A 22,923-nucleotide genomic window follows, 5' to 3' on the forward strand; every position below is an offset into this window, starting at 1 on the left:
CAACTCCCTGAAAGCTTTCCACTCTTGCTGTCTCCTCTGTCCACATCAATCTGGCCTCTGCTTCCACTGTTCACACAATTTCTCTCCTCAAGGTCTCCACTTGTGACGTTCCCGCCTTGAGCTGAACACTTGCCAGCTGTTCACACAATATGTAGTGAAGTGAATTAGCCTGGACGAGACGAGGAAACAAAGAAACGGAGCAACTGTAGAAAGCTGGGGTTGGAAAGCATTTCTGGCAATTGCGATCTTTGTAGTCTTATATAAAAGAGTGTAGAGTTTTATGATCTCTTTGGGAGTGGAGGTTAATTTTTTTTTTCTTTTTAATTTTGAATCTGTCTACAGAGCATCATTCTTTTTTTTTATGTTAGAGGCTCTAGAGAGTCTGGTGGAAACTCTGACCTCCTCCACACCTCAGCACAGTGACCTCTTTTCAGTATCAATGCAGGGATTGGAACACATTACAAGAATTTTTCAGAAATACCTTGCTCTATAATATAGTGCAACTTGGCTAGCTATAATGACAGTGTCCTAAATGAAGGCCAAATGCCTGCATTAATTCTCCAGAAGCTTCTTTGATTTGTTCAGTGTTTACTAAGCAAAACATAGCAATATATAGCATAGTAGTAGACCTTGTAGTATACAATATACTATATATTTAAATAAAGCTAGTAGAAAATAAAGAAAATGTGTATTTAATATTCTTTTGAAATTAAAATTCAATTGATAAAGAAAAGAAAAAAGCATTAAATACCTGAGCACTTAAGAGTCATTGAGCAATTTTTGTATAGAACTAGAACAAAAACCTAAAGATAAAAACACAAATAAGATATCCTTACTTCAATATCCTTCTCTGGAGAAGGAAATGGCAACCCACTCCAGTGTTCTTGCCTGGAGAATCCCAGGGATGGGGGAGCCTGGTGGGCTTCCGTCTATGGGGTCACACAGAGTCCGACACGACTGAAGTGACTTAGCAGCAGTAGCAGCAACTCCAATATGCTCAGGGCCCAATAATAGAGGAGTCATACGTTACATAAGTAGTTATGATATATTGTCATAAACAGTATAATGAAGAGAATTCTCCTGACTTCATTGCAAATGGGTTTACAATAGATCACTGCAAATTACCTGAACCAAAACAGTATAGAGAGGACTCAAGATTAAAAAAAATATTTTTTTTGACACATCTATAACTTTAACATCTGCCTTTAACACCAAAATCAAGGAAGCTTCACTGAGGAAAATCATCACCCTGCAGCAGGGAATCATATCTAAGCCAGGTGAGTGAATAGGTACAAATAAGAATGAGAGAAAAGGCATCGACTCTGTTAGAACACAGAGTCCAGAGTGAAAACACAGAAGCTCCCACACTCGTTCAGCAAAGCTATGCTTGATTAATGCTGTGAAAACTGGAGATTGGATTGTGTACTTAGTCGGTCAATCATGTCCAACTCTTTGCAGCCCCATGGACTGTAGACCGTCAGACTCCTCTGTCCGTGGGATTTCTCAGGCAAGAACACTGGAGTGGGTTGCTATTTCTTACTCCAGGGGATCTTCCTGGCCTAAGGATTGAACCCAAGTCTGCATTTCCTGTATTGGCAGGTGGGTCTTTTACCACTAGCACCATCTGGGCAGCCTAGAGAGTGGATTAATGATCTCTATGTAAAATTTCCCTTCAGGAATACAAGTGAGAAGGAAAAAGCTCATTGAGCCCAGGTAGAAACTCAGAGGGGCTGTGGCTCATCTGTCTTCCTATTGGAAGCAGTGTGGCTTAAATCTAGATGTCTCTTTAGTTATGAATGAGCAAGCTATTGTCTCACAATCGCATAACATCATAATACCATTCAAAAATTACAAATTTATAACAAGGATTTAACACACGAAACAGAAGAAAATCAGGGAAAAAAAAATCACATTTTTATACACAGAAAAATATAGAGTCATGACTTTTAAAGAGAGTGGAACAACATGCCATAGAGGGGAAAGTGGCTTTGAAAAAGGCAGGCATGAAAAGAGAGCAGGCTCAAATAAGACTAGAACACAAGATAGACAAAGTCAAAAATAAAGCAGAATTTTGCCTTGAATTCTACTATGCTTTTGAGTAGAACTTGTTTTTTTTTAATTTGATTATTTTTGTCTCTTTATTTGTGACATTAATGCCAAAATTATAAAAAAACAAATCTAAAATTAATTTAAAAAATAAATATATACATTATATAAGAAGAAAAATAGTTTATTTTCGTTGGAGATTTAAGAGACTAAATAAATGTTTATCATTTGCCAATCCTCACCAAAGAAATGTACAAATTTAATGGGGCATTTTTCAGTTTTGATTAAAATGTTAAATTTCATCTGGAAGGACCAATACTGAAAATATTCCAAAAATTTTGCAGAAAGATGATCTAGCTTTGTAATGACGATAATTTAGTGCTGCACACGTATAAGAATAGACAAATTGGTAAATTTTTTACATGACATATTTTGGGATTTCAGGTCAGTGGGATAAGAAAAGTTTATCAGTATACACATACACATAGGCACAAATATACCCTTTTTAAATTGAAGTACAGTTGCTATACAATATTATATAAATTCCAGGTGTACAATATAGTGATTCACACTTTTTAAAAGTTGTACTCCATTTGTAGTTGTATAAAATACTGACTATATTCCCTGTGTGGTACAACATAGCCTTGCAGCTTACTATTACAACTAATAGTCTATACCTCTTAATCTTCTACTCCTGTATATCCCCTTTCTTCGTCCCTCTCCCAGTTGGTAACCACTACTTTCTCCTCTTGGACAAGGAAATGGCAACCCACTCCAGTATTCCTGCCTGGAGAATCCCATGGATAGAGGAGTCAGGCAGGCTCCAGTCCATGGGGTCGCAAGAGTCAGACACAACTTAGCAACAAAATCACCACTACCACCACGTTCTCCTCTATATCTGAGTTTCCTTCTTTTTTGCTATATTCACTAGTTTTGTTGTATTTTTTAGATTCTACATATAAGTGATATCATACAATATTTTTCTGTCTGATTTATTTCACTTAGCATAATGTTATTTTTTTTAGTAGTTATATATGGATGTGAGAATTGGACAATAAAGAAGGCTGAGCACTGAAGAGTTGATGCTTCTGAATTATGGCACTGGAAATTTTTGAGAATCCCTTGGACTGCAAGAAGATCAAACTAATCAATACTAAAGGAAATCAACCCTGAATATTCATTGCAAGGACTGATGCTGAAGCTGAAGCTCCAGTACTTTGGCCTGATGGGAAGAGCCAGCTCATTGGAAAAGACTCTGATGCTGGGAAAGACTGAAGACAAAAGTATAATGGTCAACAAAGGATAAGATGGGTAGATAGCATCCCCAACTCAATGGACATGAATTTATCTCTAGGAGATAGCAAAGGACAGGGAATCCTCGCATACACGGTCCATGGAATCGCAAAGAATCAGACAAGACTTAGTGACTGAAAAGTGTCCTCCAAACCTAAATCCCTCCAAATCAAAACTTCTTTGACCATTTTTCTGAAAATGGAAATATTTTATTATTTTTTATAGCTGAGTAGTATTCCATTATGTGTGTGTATGTGTGGAAGTCAGGAAGCATGATTCTTCCAGCTCTGTTCTTCTTTGTCAAGATTGTTTTGGCTATTTGGAATCTTTTGTGTTCCCATAAAAATTTTAATTTTTTTTTGTTTTATTCCTGTGAAGAATGCCATTGGTATTTTGATAGGAATAACATTGAATCTGTACATGCATATAGTATGGTCATTTTAATAATATTAATTCTTCCAATCCAAGAACACAGTGTATCTTTCCATCTGTTTATATCATCTTCAATTTCTTTCATTTATATAAGTCTTATATTTGTCATATAATTTTTCAACAGTTTTTACAGTTGTTTTTTACAGTTTTGTTTTTTTCTTTTTTTACAATTTTTACAGTTTTTTTTCTCCTTAGGTAGGTTTATTCTTTGGCATTTTATTCTTTTTGATGTGATGGTAAATGGGATCATTTCCTTAATTTATATTTCTGAAGGTCTGTTATTAGTGTCTAGAAATGCAATGGATTTCTGTGTATTACTTTTGTATCCTGTAAATTTACCAAATTTATTTATGAACTCTAGTAGTTTTCTGGTAGCATCTTTAGGATTTTCTATGTACAGTATCATGCCACCTACAAACAGTGAGTTTCCTTATTCCTTTCCAATTTGTGTCCCTTTTATTTCCTTTTCTTCTCTTCTATGGCAAGGAATTCCAAAACTATGTCTATAAAAGTGGCAAAAATATGCATCCTTGTTTTGTTCCTGGTCTTAGAGAAAATGCTTTCAGCTTTTCACCATTGATGATGTTTGCTGTAGGTTTGTCAAATAAGGGCTTTATTATGTTGACGGGAAATGGCAACCCACTCCAGTACTCTTGCCTGGAGAATCCTACGGACGGAGGTGCCTGGTAGGCAACAGTCCACGGGGTCGCAAAGAGTCAGACACGACTGAGTGACTTCACTTTCACTTTCAAGTTTCCTCTATGCCCACTTTCTGGAGAGTTTTGGGTGCTGAAATTTATACACACACATTTTAATGTTATTTTAATTTAATCCATTCAGACATCTGAACAAAAAATACATATATATTTGATTACAGAGAATACCCATCTATATTCTTCTTTTCTTGAATCCATTAGGGAGAAAATGCCTCACTAATTGTATTTTTTTAAAAAAAGCTCTACTGATAGCATTCCTATATGTTGATGTTTTACTTGATTTCTAGTAAATGGATTATGCCTAGCATTTTTTCTTTCCCAAAGGTTATTTTTTAGGGTTGTTTTAGGTTCATAGCAAAATTAAGAGTAAGATCCAGAGATGAGATTTCATACATACATAGCCTTCTCCATTATCAGTATCCCCACCAGAGTGGTGCAATTTTTATCACACATTTGAACTCTGTTTTTTTTGTTCAGCCACTAAGTCATGTCTGACTCTAGGAACCCCATGGGCTGTAGCCCACCAGGCTCCTCAGTCCATGGGATATACCAGGCAAGAACACTAGAGTGGATTGCCATTTCCTTCTCCAGGGGATATTCCCTAACCAGGGTTTGAACACCCATCTCTGCTCTGGCTGGCAGATTCTTTACCATTGAGCCACCAGGGAAGCCCAAGATTGAACATATATTGATTCAAATCCCATAGTTTTCATTAGTGTTCAATCTTAGTGTTGTATATTCTGAAGCAAGTTTAGATAAATGTATAATGGTATGTATCTATCATTATAGTGTCATATAGAATTTTTTCTCTGCCCTAAAAGTCCTCTATGCTCTGCCTATTAATAACTATTAACCCCTGAAAACCATTGATTTTTTTACTGTCTCCATAGTTTTGTCTTTTCCAGAATATCATATAGTTGGAATCCTAGCATATATAGTCTTTTCAGGCTGTTTTCTTTCATTTAGTTGTAAGAATTTAAGGATTCACCATGTCTTTTCATAGCTTAATATCTCATTTAGCTTTAGTGCTGAGTATGTCCAAACTACTGCACAATTGCACTCATCTCACATGCTAGCAAAGTAACGCTCAAAATTCTCGAAGCCAGGCTTCAACAGTACATGAACTGTGAACTTCCTGATGTTCAAGCTGGATTTAGAAAAGGCAGAGGAACCAGAGATTTGATCTGGTAATTTAATCAAATCGCCGACATCCATTGGATCATAGAAAAAGCAAGAGAGTTCCAGAAAAACATCTACTCCTGCTTTATTGACTTCTCCAAAGACTTTGACTGTGTGGATCACAAGCAGCTGTGGAAAATTCTTAAAGAGATAGGAATACCAGACCACTTTACCTGCCTCCTGAGAAATCTGTATGCAGGTCAAGAAACAACAGTTAGAACTGGACATGGAACAACAGACTGGTTCCAAACTGGGAAAGGAGTATATCAAGGCTGAATATTGTCACCCTGCTTATTTAACTTATATGCAGAGTACATCTGCAATAAGGTGAAATGCTGGGCTGGATGAAGCACAAGCTGGAATCAAGATTGCCGGGAGAAATATCAATAACCTCAGATATGCAGATGATACCACCCTTTTGGCAGAAAGTGAAGAAGAACTAAACAGCCTCTTGATGAAGGTGAAAGAAGAGAGTGAAAAAGCTGGCTTAAAGCTCAACATAAAACTAACATCATGGCACCCAGTTCCATCACTTCACAGCAAGTAAATGGGGAAACAATGGAAACAGTGACAGACTTTATTCTGGGGGGCTCCAAAATCACTGCAGATGATGACTTCAGCCATGAAATTAAAAGATGCTTACTCCGTGGAAGAAAAGCTAGGACCAACCTAGACAGCATATTAAAAGCAGAGACATTACTTTACCAACAAACTCCATCTAGTCAAAGCTATGGTTTTTCTAGTAGTCATGTACAGATGTGAGAATTGGACCATAAAGCTGAACATCGAAGAATTGATGCTTTTGAACTATGGTGTTGCAGAAGACTCTTGAGAGTCCCATGGACTGCAAGAATATCCAACCAGTCCATCCTAAAGGAAATCAGTCCTGAATTTTCATTGGAAGGACTGATGCTGAAGCTGAAACTCCAATACCTTGGCCACCTGAGGTGAATAACTGACTCATTTGAAAAGACCCTGATTCTAGGAAAGATTGAAAGCAGAGGAAAAGGGGACAGCAATGGATAAGATGACTAGATGGCATCACCAACTCGATGGACATGAGTTTGAGTAAGCTCTGGGAGTTGGTGATGGACAGGGAAGTCTGGTGTGTTGCTGTCCATGGGTTGCAAAGAGTCGGACATGATCAAGTGACTGAACTGAACTGAATATTCATTTTAACACACTTTGTTTATCCATTTACCTACTGAAGGACATGTTGGTTGTGTCCAAGTTTTATCAATTATGAATTGTCTGTGATTAGATAACATCACCAATGCAATGGACATGAATTTTAGCAAACCCCAGGAGACAGTGGAGGATAGAGGAGCCTGGCATGCTGCAGTCCATGAGGTTGCAAAGAGTCAGACAAGACTTAGTGACTGGAAAACAATGAACAGTCTTTTTTAAAACATTAAAAATATTCTGGGTTATTTTTATTCAAATAGGTGGACTCAACATGAGACTGTACCTGGAAAATAATAATACAAATATATACAGAGATCTGTTTTTAGCACAAATATTGAAAGTAAGACATGAAGGAGAACTCAAATTATACATAATTACAGATCCCACAGATACAAAGAATGGTTAAGAAAATATAAATAACAATAACAGCAATGTATTTTGAAATAGAACATAACTAACTCAAATGAAACAAATATAAGAGAAAGAGAAATTTTATATAGTCTGATATGTGTTAACAAAATCAAATCCATACTGAAAAATTCTATTAACAAAATTTCTAGTCCATATGCCTTCTCAAGGATTATACCAAATATTTAAGGATTCTGCCACACTAAATTCATACAAATACTGTATAAATTACCAAAGAATTACCAAAAAATGGAGAGAATAATTCTCAACTTGGCCTGAGACTAACATAACCTCTGTATGGAAAACCTGTTAAGATGCTGCATGAAAGGGAAGTAACAATGGATCTGCATCATAAATGTAGATGCTAAAACCCTGGATAGAATATTAGAAAAGTGACTCTCGTGGTATATCAAAATTATACTCGGTGGAGATGACATTAGCAGATGTGATGAGATAAAGACTTGTGAGTATAGCTTCCCTCGTCAAAGCAATGAGAGCATAGCAACAGTTGCCAAATCAAAATTCCAAACCCTTGGGAATGAATCAAAGGCTTGTAAGACCTGAGGATTCTTAGAGCAGTGAAATTATATGGTTCTAACTGAATGCAGAGTTCCAAAGAATAGCAAGGAGAGATAAGAAAGCCTTCCTCAGTGATCAATGCAAAGAAATAGAGGAAAACAACAGGATAGGAAAAACAAGAGACCTCTTCAAGAAAATTAGAGATTCCAAGGGAACATTTCATGCAAAGATGGGTTCGATAAAGGACAGAAATGGTATGGACCTGACAGAAGCAGAAGATATTAAGAAGAGGTGGCAAGAATACACAGAAGAACTGTACAAAAAAGATCTTCACGACGAAGATAATCACGATGGCGTGATCACTCACTTGGAACCAGACATCTTGGAATGTGAAGTCAAGTGGGCCTTAGAGAGCATCACGACGAACAAAGCTAGTGGAGGTGATGGAATTCCAATTGAGCTATTTCAAATCCTGAAAGATGATGCTGTGAAAGTGCTGCACTCATTATGCCAGCAAATTTGGAAAACTCAGCAGTGGCCACAGGACTGGAAAAGGTCAGTCTTCATTCCAATCCCAAAGAAAGGCAATGCCAAAGAATGCTCAAACTACAGCACAATTGCACTCATCTCACACGCTAGTAAAGTCATGCTCAAAATTCTCCAAGCCAGGCTTCAGCAATATGTGAATTGTCAACTCCCAGATGTTCAAGCAGGTTTTAGAAAAGGCAGAGGCACCAGAGATCAAATTGCCAACATCCGCTGGATTATGGAGAAAGCAAGAGAGTTCCAGAAAAACATCTATTTCTGCTTCAATGATTATGCCAAAGCCTTTGACTGTGTGGATCACAATAAACTGTGGAACATTCTGAAAGAGATGGGAATCCCAGACCACCTGACCTGCATCTTGAGAAACCTGTATGCAGGTCAGGAAGCAACAGTTAGAACTGGACATGGAACAACAGACTGGTTCCAAATAGGAAAGGGAGTACGTCAAGGTTGTATATTGTCACCCTGCTTATTTAACTTACATGCAGAGTACATCATGAGGAACGCTGGGCTGGAAGAAGCACAAGCTGGAATCAAGATTGCCGGGAGAAATATCAATAACCTCAGATATGCAGATGACACCACCCTTATGGCAGAAAGTGAAGAGGAACTCAAAGGCCTCTTGATGAAAGTGAAAGAGGAGAGTGAAAAGGTTGGCTTGAAGCTCAACATTCAGAAAACAAAGATCATGGCATCTGGTCCCATCACTTCATGGGAAATAGATGGGGAAAGAGTGGAAAGCGTGTCAGACTTTATTTTTTGGGGCTCCAAAATCACTGCGGATGCTGATTGCAGCCATGAAATTAAAAGACGCTTGCTCCTTGGAAGGAAAGTTATGACCAGCCTAGATAGCATATTAAAGAGCAGGGACATTACTTTGCCAACCAAGGTCCGTCTAGTCAAGGCTATGGTTTTTCCCATGGTCATGTATGATGTGAGAGTTGGACTGTGAAGAAAGCTGAGCGCCGAAGAATTGATGCTTTTGAACTGTGGTGCTGGAGAAGACTCTTGAGAGTCCCTTGGACTGCAAGGAGATCCAACCAGTCCATTCTAGAGGAGATCAATCCTAGGTGTTCATTGGAAGGACTTATGCTAAAGCTGAAACTGCAATACTTTGGCCACCTCATGCGACGAGTTGACTCATTGGAAAAGACTCTGATGCTGGGAGCGATTGGGGGTAGGAGGAGACAGGGAAGACAGAGAATGAGGTGGCTGGATGGCATCACCGACTCGGTGGACATGAGTTTGAGTGAACTCCGGGAGTTGGTGATGGACAGGGAGGCCTGGCGTGCTGTGGTTCATGGGGTTGCTAAGAGTCGGACACGACTGAGCGATTGAACTGAACTGAACTGAACTGAATAATGATGACACTTGTTATAAATTTCTCCAAGCCCATAAAATATACAGTTCAGGAGTGAACCCTAATGGAAACTATGGACTCTGGATTATAATTATGTTCAGTGCAGGTTCATCATCTGTAATAGATGTACTACTCTGATGGGGAACTTTAGACATTGTGGAAGCAATGCATGTGTTGGGGCAAGGGATATATGGGAAAACTCTGCAGTTCCTCTCAGTGAGGCTGTAAACCTAAACTGCTCTAAAAAATACAGATTTTTTTTTTAATTAAAAGCATAACTGTAAGGTAATCTTTATAGCTTTTCCCAGACTATTCCAATAAATAAGATCCTACTGTATTAGGGAAAAAAAGGAAGGGAGAACAACAACTTAATCTCATAAGTATAGTGAACTTTTGCTCACTCTGCTATATTGTGATTCTGCTATATTCAAGAATCTGAAAGGCCATGCTCATTGCAAAAACATACTTCTGCACAAGAAGCCCTGAGAAGGCCCTAGTCTCTCACTTGTAGATGAATCTGAGGCACTGCACAAGCAAGAACTGGTGCCTAAGGCGAAGCTGTAAGCTGCCTGCAGGAGTTACGGAAGGTGGGTCCCAGCACACACAGAGCCCCTCGGCAAAAACAAAGTCTTCCTGATTCAGGGCATTTAAGAAAATCTCTAAAAAATAATTAGCTGAGACTAATTCAACTGAATAGAAATTAGTGGCCACTCATGACAATGAATACAGATTTTACAGAGTTCAGGACAGTCGTTAAGTAAATAAGCAGCAACACAATTACAACAAAGAGTGATGGGAAAAGTAAAGCCAAACCCTGGGGAGGCGCAGATCTGACTCTGAGCTTTCACATCATGTGCCCTAGCATGCTCACTTTCCGGTAAAATGTTATGGCACGTGCAAAAAACCCAAGAAAGCAGCGTTATACGCACACAGAAATAAACAGCTAATAGAACTATCCCTGAGGATGTCCAGATACTTTGTTTACTAGGTAAAAACTTGAAAGATTCATAAGATGGGCTTAAAAATTGATTTCAACTGACAGAAGAAATAATCAGAAAACTTTGCAATCAAGATTATCCATTTTGAAGAACAAGATAAAAAGAATGGCAAAAAGTGATATAAATAGCCTAAATTTTCATTTAAGAAAATTAAAAAGAAGAGCAAACTAAGTCCAAAGCCAGGAAAGAAAAGGAAATAATCATGATTTTAATGGAAACAGATAACAGAGGATAGGAAAACAACAACAACAAAAAAAAATCAAAGAAACCAAATTTGTTTATTTGAAACAAACGAACAAGAAATACCAAGCCAAAAAACAAAACTAAAAAAAAATTGTGGTCAGCTATACTGATCAAGAATAAGAGAGAGAAGACTCAAATGACAAAACTAAAGAATGAAAGTTGCTGTAACTTCTGATTTTACAAGAACAAAAAGGAATCTATGAGAATACTGTGAAGCTTTACACACCAACAGATTAGATAATTAAGATGAACTCATTCTTAGATATGAACTATCAAAACTGACCCAATAAGTAATATAATAGATATGACTGAACATGGAACAACAGACTGGTTCCAAATAGGAAAAGGAGTATGTCAAGGTTGTATATTGTCACCCTGCTTATTTAACTTCTATACAGAGTACATCATGAGAAATGCTGGGCTGCAGGAAGCACAAACTGGAATCAAGATTGCCGGAAAATATCAATTACCTCAGAAATGCAGATGACACCACTCTTATGGCAGAAAGAGAACAAAAGAGCCTCTTGATGAAAGTGAAAGAGGAGAGTGAAAAAGTTGGCTTAAAGCTCAACATTCAGAAAACAAAGATCACGGCATGCGGTCCCATCACTTCATGGCAAATAGATGGGGAAAGAGTGAGTTTGGGTAAACTCTGGGAGTTGGTGATGGACAGGGAGGCCTGGCATGCTGCGGTTCATGGGGCCGCATAGAGTCGGACACGACTGAGCAACTGAACTGAACTGAATCACTAACAAATAAAAGAAGTGAATTAGTAATCAATATACCTATTGCAACAAAACAAAACAGATGGCTTCACTGATAAATTCAATCAAATATTCAATGAAAACTTACCATCAATTCTTCAAAAAGTCCTCCAAAAATTATACTGGGAGAGTAAAAATCCCAGCTAACCTATTAAGTCAATATTACTGTCTTATGAATATAGACACAAGAATCCACAAGAAGATACTATCAAATCTAATACAGAACATATGAAGATTATATATAAAGCATTTAAAAAAATAAAAGAATACATTTAACAGAAGCATAAAATCTGTACAATTAAAAAGACAAAGAATCACTGAAAGAAATTAAATCGATAAATATGCCATGCTCATGCATCTGAAATCTTAATATTTTTAAGATGACCACAGACTTCTTGTTCAGATTTACAGCAATCCTTTACAAAATTTCAGCCGACTGTTTTGCAGAATTTGACAAGCTGTTCCTATGGAAGTGCAACATATTCATATGGAAATGCAACTGTAGTAACAATGCTGCTGCTGCTAAGTCACTTCAGTCATGTCCGACTCTGTGTGACCCCATAGATGGAAGCCCACCAGGCTCCCCCGTCCCTGGGATTCTCCAGGCAAGAACACTGGAGTGGGTTGCCATTTCCTTCTCCAATGTGTGAAAGTGAAGACGTTCAGTCGTGTCCGACCCTTAGCGACCCCACAGAATGCAGCCTACCAGGCTCCTCCATCCCTGGGATTTTCTAGGCAAGAGTACTGGAGTGGCTTGCCATTGCCTTCTCCAGTAGTAACACTAGTGGCTACCAAAGATATCTAGTTCCAAAACCTGGGAATATTTTATTTTAAATGACAAAAGGTACTTTGTAGATATGATTAATTTAGGGGATTTGAGTTGGGTAAATTATCATGGATTATCTGGGTTGGTCCCAATGTAATCCTCATAAAAGAAAAAGGAAGGTTAAGTAGTAGAGCCAGAGAGATTGATATGATGATAAAATAAGATGCCAGAGTGATTCAAGGAAGAGCCACAAGCTAAAGAAGGCAGGAGGCCTCTAGAAGACAGAAAAATTGAGTAAACAAATTCTTGCCTAGAGACTCCAGAAGGAATGTAGACTTGCTGACACCTTAATTTTAGGATATCATTTCCAGAACTGTAAGATAGCAAATTTTGGCTAAGTGTTACCTTACCAATAGAAAAACTAATACAACAAAGGTCACATGACAGCCTAAACAACCTTGAAAAAGAACAAAGTTATAGGATTCATTCTTCCTGGTTACAAAAGTTTCTATAAACCTAGAGTGATTAAATCAATGTGGTATTGGCTTCAAGATAGATACATAGATCATTGGAATAAAACTGAGAACCCAGAAATAAACTACACACTTATGGTCAATTGATTCTTGGTAAGGATGCCAAGACAATTCAGCAGGGCAATAATTTTCAACAAACAGTACATGACAATTAATACATGTGCAAAAAAATTATATTAGATTCTGACATTGCATCATGTACAAAAAATAACTCAAAGTGGATCAAAAATCTAAGGTAATGACTAAAGGTGAAAAATTCTTAGAAGAAAATATAAGTAAAAATATTCATGACCTTGGATTAGACAATGGGTTTCTATATGAGTCATAAAATTTCAAGCAACAAAAGAAACAGACACATTCTACTTAATCAGAATTAAATTGTTTTTGGTTTGAAATAAACCTACAAGAGCTTCTAGAATTAACACCCAAAAAAGATGTCTTTTTCATTATAGGGGACAAGAATGCAAAAGTAGAAAGTCAAGAAAAACCTGGAGTAACAGACAAATTTGGCCTTGGAGTACAGAATGAAGCAGGGCAAAGTCTAAAGAGATTTGTCAAGAGAAAGAACTGGTCATAGCATACACCCTCTTCCAACAACACAAGATAAGATTCTACACATGGACATCACCAGATGATCAATACTGAAATCAGATTGACTATATTCTTTGTAGCCAAAAATGAAGTTCTCTAAAGTCAGGGCTTCCCTGGTGGCTCAGAGGTTAAAGCGTCTGCCTCCAATGCGGGAGACCCGGGTTCGAACCCTGGGTCGGGAAGATCCCCTGGAGAAGGAAACGGTAACCCACTCCAGTATTCTTGCCTGGAGAATCCCATGGACGGAGAAGCCTGGTAGGCTACAGTCCATGGGGTCGCATAGAGTCGGACACGACTGAGTGACGGAACGGAACGGAAAGTCAGCAAATACAAGACCTGCAGCTGACTGTGGCACAGACCATGAACTCCTTATTGCCAAATTCAGACTTAAATTGAAGAAAGTAGGGAAAACCACTAGACTATTCAGATATGACCTAAATCAAATCCCTTATGGTTATACAAGGGATTAGATTTGATAGAGTGCCTGAAGAACTATGGACAGAGGTTCATGACATTGTACAGGAGGCAGTGATCAAGACCATCCCCGAGAAAAAGAAATCCAAAAAGGCAAAATAGTTGACTGAGGAGCCCTTACAAATAGCTGTGAATAGAAGAGAGGTGAAAAGCAAAGGAGAAAAAGAAAGATATAAGCATCTGAATACAGAGTTCCAAAGAATAGCAAGGACAGATAAGAAAGCCTTCCTCAGCAATCAATGCAAAGAAATAGAGGAAAATGAAAAAACGGGAAAGACTAGAGATCTCTTTAAGAAAATTAGAGATAACAAGGGAACATTTCATGCAAAGATGGGCACAAAAAAGGACAGAAATGGTATGGAGCTAACAGAAGCAGAAGATGTTAGGAAGAGGTGGCAAGAATACACAGAAGAACTATACAAAAAAGATCTTCACAACCCAGATAATCATGATGGTGTGATCCCCAAAGTAGACCCAGACATCCTGGAATGTGAAGTCAAGTGGGCCTTAGAAAGCATCACTATGAACAAAGCTAGTAGAGGTGATGGAATTCCAGTTGAGCTATTTCAAATCCTAAAAGATGATGCTGTGAAACTGCTGCCTCAATATGCCAGCAAATTTGGAAAACTCAGCAGTGGCCACAGGACTGGAGGTCAGTTTTCATTCCAATCCCAAAGAAAGGCAATGCCAAAGAATGCTCAAACTACCACAAAATTGCACTCATCTCACATGCTAGTAAACTATTGCTCAAAATTTTCCAAGCCAGGCTTCAACAGTACATGAACCATGAAATTCAGGTGTTCAAGCTGGATTTAGAAAAGGCAGAGAAGCCAGAGATCATCTGCCAACATCTGGGGTCGTCAAAAAAGCAAAAGAGCTCCAGAAAAACATTTAATTCTGCTTTAACGTCTATTCCAAAGCCTTTGACTGTGTGGATCACAATGAACTGTGGAAAATTCCGAAAGAGATGGGAATAACAGGCCACCTGACCTGCCTCTTGAGAAATCTGTATGTAGGTCAGAAAGCAACAGCTAGAACTGGACGTGGAACAACAGACTGGTTCCAAACCAGGAAAGAAGTACATCATGGCTGTATATTGTCACCCTGCTTATTTAACTTATATGCAGAGCACGTTATGCAAAATGCTGGGCTGGATGAAGCACAAACTGGTATCAAAATTGCTGGAAGAAATATCAATAACCTCAGATAGGCAGATAACACCACCCTTATGGCAGAAAGTGAAGAAGAACTAAAAAGAGCTTGTTGATGAAAGTGAAAGAGGAGAGTAAAGAACTTGGCTTAAAACTCAACATTAAGAAAATGTAGATCATAGCATCTGGTCCCATCACTCCATGACAAATACATGAGGAAACAGTGGAAACAGTGACAGACTTTATTTTGGGGGGCCCCAAAATCACTGAAGATGTTACTGCAGTGATGAAATTAAAAGACGCTTACTTCTCGGAAGAAAAGCTATGACCAAACTAGACAGAATATTTAAAAGCAGAGACATTGCTTTGCCAACAAAAGTCCATCTAGTCAAAGCTATGGTTTTTCCAGTAGTCATGTATGAATGTGAGAGTTGGACTATAAAGAGAGTTAAGCACCAAAGAATTGATGCTTTCGATCTGTGGTGCTGGAGAAGATTCCTGAGAGTCCCTTGGACTGCAAGGAGATTCATCCAGTCCATCCGAAAGGAAATCAGTCCTGAATATTCATTGGAAGACCTGACACTGAAGCTGAAACTCCAATACTTTGGCCACCTGATGCAAAGAACTGACTCATTTGCAAAGACCCTGATGCTGGGAAAGATTGAAGGCTGGAGGAGAAGGGGATGACAGAGGATGAGATGGTTGGATGGCATCACCGACTCAGTGGACATGAGTTTGAGGAAACTCCGGGAGTTGGTGATGGAAAATGATGCCTGGCGTGCTGCAGTCCTTGGGGTCACAAAGGGTCAGACGTGACTGAGGGACTGAACTGAAACAGCAGTTCAAACAACAAAACAAAAAGAAATCTACAGAATGGGAAGTGATTTTTACAAATCATATATCTCATAAAGGACTTGCATTCAGAATATGTAAATAACTTACAACCCAACAATTAGAAATGCAAAATGTGTACAGTTACTGCTCAAAAAATGATACAGAGATGGACAAGAAGCACATGAATGGATGCTCAACATTATTGGTCACTAGTGAAATGCAAACCAAAACTACAATGAGAAACGATTTTACACTCCGCAGGATGACTATGATCAAATGATAGAAAGTAACAAGCAAGAGTGAGAATGTGGAAACAAACCCTCAAAGATGACTGTTCAGTTCAGTTCAGTTCAGTCACTCAGTCGTGTCCGACTCGCCGCTACCCCATGAATCACAGCACGCCAGGCCTCCCTGTCCACCCTGGGTGTTCACTGGAAGGACTGATGCTAAAGCTGAAACTGCAAAGATGACTGTAGCGAGTAGAAAATGGTACAGTCACTTGGGGAAACAGTGTTCCAGTTCTTCATCAAATTTAAACACAGAATTATCAAATGCCCTAGTAATCTTCCCTGGTGGCTCAAATGGTAAAGCACCTGCCTACTATGCGGGAGACCCAGGTTCAATCCCTGGGTCAGGAAGCTATCTTGGAGAAGGATATGGCAATCCATTCCAGTATTCTTGCCTGGAAAACTCTATGGGTGGAGGAGCCTGGTAGGCTACAGTCCACGGGGTCACAAAAAGTCAGACACGACTGAGTGACTTCACTTTTTAGCAATTTTCTCTCTTAAGCGTATATCCAAGAGAACTGAAGGCATATGATTACCAAAACCTGTCCACAAATATTTACAGTATAACTAAGAAGGACCATATAGGGCCTTCCCAGCACAGAAACCCTCATCTTCCCTAGCCTATGCCCTCTGCCTGCTTCTTTTTTGTAGAAAATATTTACCCGAGTAAGTTTAATTGGAGAAGTGAAAAATGCAAGAAGAAAGAAAACTATTCAAGGAAACCAAAATAATAATTTAGCCATAAATTGTATTCTGAGCTATATCTTTTAAAGCAATTTGCAGATACTGAAACCCCCACTGGTAGAAAAAGTCGACTACATGAAGACCATACTGTAGCCACACATAAGCTGCTCTATCTTGGCTTCAAGGAAAGGGGAACAAACTGACCTTGGAACTGAAGATTAACTGACTGAAAACAATCAAGATGGCGGCGATCAGACCACGTGACTAACTTCAAAATGATAGATGGAAATAATCGTGCTATTCTATACACAGCCCCACCTGCCCCTTGTGCACCCCTGAAACTCCCCTTCAAAAGGCTCTTGCTCCACCCATCAACAGTTAAGAGTTGGTCCTTACTCTTGAGTAAAGCAATCTTTCCTTTCCTACCAACATTTGTCTCTCAAATATTAGCTTTTAAGTGGAGAGCAGAAAAACCTGAGTTGCGTAATGATAGTACAATCACACTTAACAGCCAAAAAGTGGAAACAATACAAATGTCCACCAGTTGGCGAATGGATAAACAAAAAGTTATACGTTCACTTTTTATCAGTCATGAAAAGAGTTAACTACCGGCACATTATGATGTGAATAACGCCCAACACCAAAGGCTTTATATGATTCTACTTATTAAATATCCAGGAATAGTAAATAAAGATAGAAAGTAAATTAATCATTGTCAGGAGTTGAGGAGAGTGAAAATATGTTGATTATTACACAACTTTTTGAATATATTAATCACTGAATTGTACACTTTTAAAGGGTGAACTTTATGGCACGTGAATCACAGCTCTATAAAAACTATTAAAAATGAAAAACAACTTAGGTTTATACCAATAGTGCAAAATTGTTCTACTATCATAAAATCAACTGATGTAATTCATTACAAGAACTATTTGAAAGAAAAATTCTTATTATATTAAAGGATGCAGAAAATTATATGATTTTTAAGATGCCTAAACAAGGACTATAACACAATTTTAAAATCTGATTATGAGCCATAAACACCTACAGAAAATAACAATTAATAAGGACATATTGAAAACTTTTATTCTGAGATCAGAAACAAGAAAAGACTCTCCAGCCAGTACAATAAGAGGAATAAAAAATACCCAAGTATTGGAAAAAAGAAATACACTGGTCATATTTGCAAATGGTATTACTGTATACATAGAAAAATTTAAATATTAGAACTAGTAAATAAATGTAGCCAACAAGATTACTCAATAGAATATCAACATATAAAAAACTTTTATTTCCTTATACCAGGAATAACCAATTAGAAAATGAAATTTTTAAAAAAATTTATTTTGTTATTGTTTATGATCAACATTTTGTCAAATTCATTAAATTAATTTGAAAGCTTTTCTTTTTTAATATGTTCTGGAATTTTTCAACAATTTTCAAATTATTTTATTAATGATATATATCCATAAGTGAGATAGAAATAGATGTCAATTACAGTATACATGATATTTTGGATATTATTTTTTAATTTAGAGATTAGAACTTAATAAATAGTATTCAGAAACCCTAAAGTTATTTGGGCTTCCCTGGTGGCTCAGAGGTTAAAGCGTCTGCCTCCAATGCGGGAGACCCGGGTTCGATCCCTGGGTCGGGAAGATGCCCTGGAGCAGGAAACGGTAACCCACTCCAGTATTCTTGCCTGGAGAATCCCATGGACGGAGAAGCCTGGTAGGCTACAGTCCACGGGGTCGCAAAGAGTCGGACACGACTGAGCGACAGAACGGAAACGGAAAGTTATTTGCACGTGTTCATATCTCTTATGAAATCTGTATTTAGATAAGCATTCACAATCATCTATATATGCTGCCTGGAGTTGTTACCACCAGCTCCCATGTTAGATTAAAGTAATGATTGACATATTTTTGCATACTATTTGGGAATTTCATATTTGCTATGCTGGATTGCTTCTGTTCCTGAAACATACAGCTTGTAAATATACATTTTATTCTCATACAGCTGGATGGTGCAAACATACCAGAATTAAAGAATTACAATTAGTAGCTTACCAGCTTGCATCTTTAAGCAATCCTTATAAACACTATCCTCATTAATACTGTCTTCTGGTCTTATTAAATATGCTCAGGAATTTAAAACATAGTGCTTCCTCATTTAAACAGACAACTTGCCTCTCAAAAAATGGAAGTAACAGTTGCAAATATTTTGAATAGCTGAGTATAGTTAAACTTTCTGCAGTACCTTAGTAGAACATATTAAATAACATAGAGATTTGGTTTTCGTGATTTCCTCCCAATAGTGGTTACGAATTTTCTCTTTCTTTGCTATATTTGAATGGCATATTTCATTTCACACATCCTTTACTCACTGCCAGAACCTTAATACAGCTGAAGGAGAAACCTTACCTACATAGTGTTTGTAAATGTCAACTAGCCAACAGATATTTGGAAGCCTATGAATGTTCACCTTTCTAACATTTGTTTAAAGCCATTTGGAATTAATGTTCTCCTCTTTCCGCTCCTCTCACCTCAAAAAAAAAAAATCTTTATACAGAAGTTGACACAAAATATATTAAATAAAGCTGGTATTTAGTCTTCTTGCATTCAAGCAGGAATTACATATGCATGAAAAGTAAGAAGGAAACATTTTTACAGTATTCTATACACTTGCTGTCAAGTTACCCTTTTGATACATCTGCCATTTTCCACTAAAACACATATTGTTTATTTTGGATTAGGAGCAAATTCTTCCATGTCTACCAGGATTTGTTTGCCCGCTAAAGCAGCCCTGTCCTTGAAAGAGAATATATCACATGCCCGTCAAACCAAGTCTGCTTGTTTTCATTTTATTTTCTCGAATTGATTAGTCAACATTTGTGAAAATGAGAAATTTGAAAAATAATATTAACATTTGCTTAGAGTTGGCCTGTCTTCTCTCCGTAGAGGAGCTCATTTTCCTCTCATGCCTTCAGACCAGGAATTAGGGAAATGGAGCATGAAAAGCTGGCGGCCCTCACTCTGGAAAACTCCAGTCTACTCTGGACGAGCTGCTCTTAGGTGGGGCTAGGAAGCCAGTGGATATCCTGCGTGAGTAGCACTTGTGTAGGGAGCTTTGGACTTCTCTGTGCTCCCTTGATCCCTTCTTCCTCTTTTGTTTCTCTCTCCAGCCTTGTTCTATCAAAACCTGCTGTTACCCTAATCTGGGTCCATCATCAACCTTGTTTCCTATTTCTTCTTTTTCACTGTTCTCACATTCAGTCACATGTCATGCTGATTCCATCATCTAACATTCATGTAAATATTTATAAATCATTTTATAGGATCTGATCAGAGATGGAGTGATTAGCATAGCAAAGAATTCAATTAGCATATGGCAGCCTTTGGCCTCTAACATTACAGAGTAGCTTCTTATTTTCAAGTCCATGAATATCCTGTCTCTCCTAGATCTAAAACTACCCAAGTTTACCTAGACAACTCTCCTCCCTAAGCTTCTGCTTCTCTTTTTCAATTTGTATTTGTTCCATACAAATTTCCCACCAAAAGGAAAAATTTAATCTTCCAATAAGAGTGTTTTTAAAATTTATCCCCTAGTACTTAAATTTCAAACTCATCAGCCCATATTTTAAAAATCTTATCTTTTCAACACTTGAATATTCAGTTACCATTATCTGAAACCATCATATATAGTCCTTCAAATAATTCACGCCATCAGGATAGTGCGTGCAAACATCTTAAAAAGTAACTGAATTTACACTAGTATCCTCAAAAGTCAGTTGATAAAATTTGTATTTTCAACAAATATTTTTCAATGTTTATGTATCAGTAGTTAAACTAGTTAACTGGAAACACAAGCCAAATTAAAAAAAAAAAACTGCTGAATTAATCCGACACACAATTTTGAAAATGTATATTCAAATTTTTCTTGATAAGTGATTTTTCAAATAGTAATCCACTAATAAATGACATTGTCAGAAAAGCAGAACTTATTTGGGGACTTTTAAGAGCCAAAACATCTGTTTGGTTTAAACCTAGGAGATACAGATGGTAGGGAGAAATTAGGTTTTTGTTTAATATCCACGAATATTAAGGTTAGTCTCTCTTGGTTTGGAATACTCATTTACACACCAATATTCAGCTTTAGGAATTTAGGGGCTCATTAACTTTGCTAAACATGGAATTTAGTATTTTTAAAGCTAATTATTTCTTTACTATTTTTATATCCACTTATACTCTTCTCCTTACTCACAAAGGACACATCTTCACCAATACACAGCTCCTGCCATCAGGGAAATAATTTCACTTAAGTTCCTTGAAAGCAATCTTCTATGGGCTCCACAAAAATGGTGATAACTTATTTAGTGGTCCAATTTACTTTTGTGGAGATTAGAGACTATTTCTAAAATAATTTGGGCATAACTATTTGATTAATATATTTTTAAAAAATAAGGCAAAAGCAAACCACTGACCCCACCACATATCAGAAATTAATTGTTATAATTTAACTGAACTTTCAGGTGTTCTCAGAGTGTTGTTGTGGTATTTAACAAAATCACTGATTTCAGACCCTCTATATTCCCTTCATCTTCAAAATTTTGTGAACCAAATTATTATTTACACAATTGGTTTTATTGAGAATTGTGTTGATGGTTGTTGTCATAAGATGTTTTCTGAATATACTGTTTTCAATCTATGACAAACACTTTTACATAATTGAAGCAACCCTTCTCTGGGTATCTTCCCTACTTGACACTTCTGTGTTCATCTTGGATTAATGTACAATACGTATTTTGCCATAATTTCTGCAACACAGTTGTCTCTGGGGTCTCCTTTAAAATCTTCAAGCTTCTCATATTTCAAGTTTCTTTAGAACAGTTAGTTTAACCTTGGCTGCACAGTCCTGAAGTCCAGCCTGCACCTCAGACCAATTACATGAAAAACTCTAGGGGTAGAACCTTGACATCAGTAATTTTTAAAACTCCCAGGTGGTTCCAATGTGCAGCCATGGTTGAAAAACACTGTTTAGAGTGAGAAATGACCTCAGGCTCTCCTACAACTTTCCTACTAATAGCCTAACATATCACAAGTGCAAAATGGCATCAGTGAACATGCATAGTTACAAAATAGCACTATTTATTTTGTTCCAACTTTGATGTATTTTTGTTAAGCTTCTGTCCATGCCTATAATTTGAAGTTTGAGGCATCAAGTTCCAATAATTTTTGCTAAATTTACTCCAAAGCTGGAGCATGCTCCTTCAGATTTAAAAATGGCAGCTCTCAATAAAGTTGGGTCATTTAATTATACATCTAAAAAAATAATCACAATTTTGAAAGAGTGTCACTCTTAAATAATTAATATTTTAATAACTTTCAAGTAAATAATAAGCTGTAGAGGTCATTTATTTAGAGCCATTTATTAATATATAAAATTCCTGAGAACATTACTTTTCATTAGTAATTTACATGAATTCTTTTGCATTAATCTCTTTCTGCTAATCTTTATGGCAACTAAATCTTTAATATCTCCTTTATGTAAGATTTTTAACTATTTATCAGGAAAACTCCTTTTAATGTCTCATTCTAATACAACAAAAGAGAACAATCTGTTTCTATTTTGAGCTCACCTTTAAATTTCAACTGCAAGCACTTCAAACTTATTTATTTGAAAATTAATTTTTTTGCTGCAGAGTAAATTTTCAGAACTTTCAGTTTATTTTTTAATATATTTTCCTCAGACCCAAACATGTTAGGAGTAATAAGACATCTTTCATTCATCAATAATAAGGAAATTTTTTCTCAGAAACTTTCCTCTCATTTTTATCTATTACCATAAAAGAAATCAGTCCTGAATATTCATTGGAAGGACTAATGATGAAGCTGAAACTCCAATACTTTGCCCA

The 22,923-nt window shown here is 37.2% G+C and overlaps 1 protein-coding gene and 1 non-coding gene across 2 annotated transcripts in view; one reads left to right on the forward strand and one right to left on the reverse strand.

Moving 5' to 3' along the window:
• Positions 1-22,923, reverse strand: part of GPC5 (glypican 5) — a 955,909-nt gene that overhangs the window by 227,211 nt on the left and 705,775 nt on the right. The window lies entirely within an intron of this gene.
• On the forward strand, positions 16,605-16,677 carry TRNAS-ACU (transfer RNA serine (anticodon ACU)). Its single transcript has one exon. It is a non-coding gene; the product is annotated as a tRNA-Ser (tRNA).

This window comes from Moschus berezovskii, chromosome 13 (assembly GCF_049115385.1).
Source record: "Moschus berezovskii isolate FMDL1 chromosome 13, NW_MosBer_1.0, whole genome shotgun sequence".
NCBI classification, from domain to species: domain Eukaryota; kingdom Metazoa; phylum Chordata; class Mammalia; order Artiodactyla; family Moschidae; genus Moschus; species Moschus berezovskii.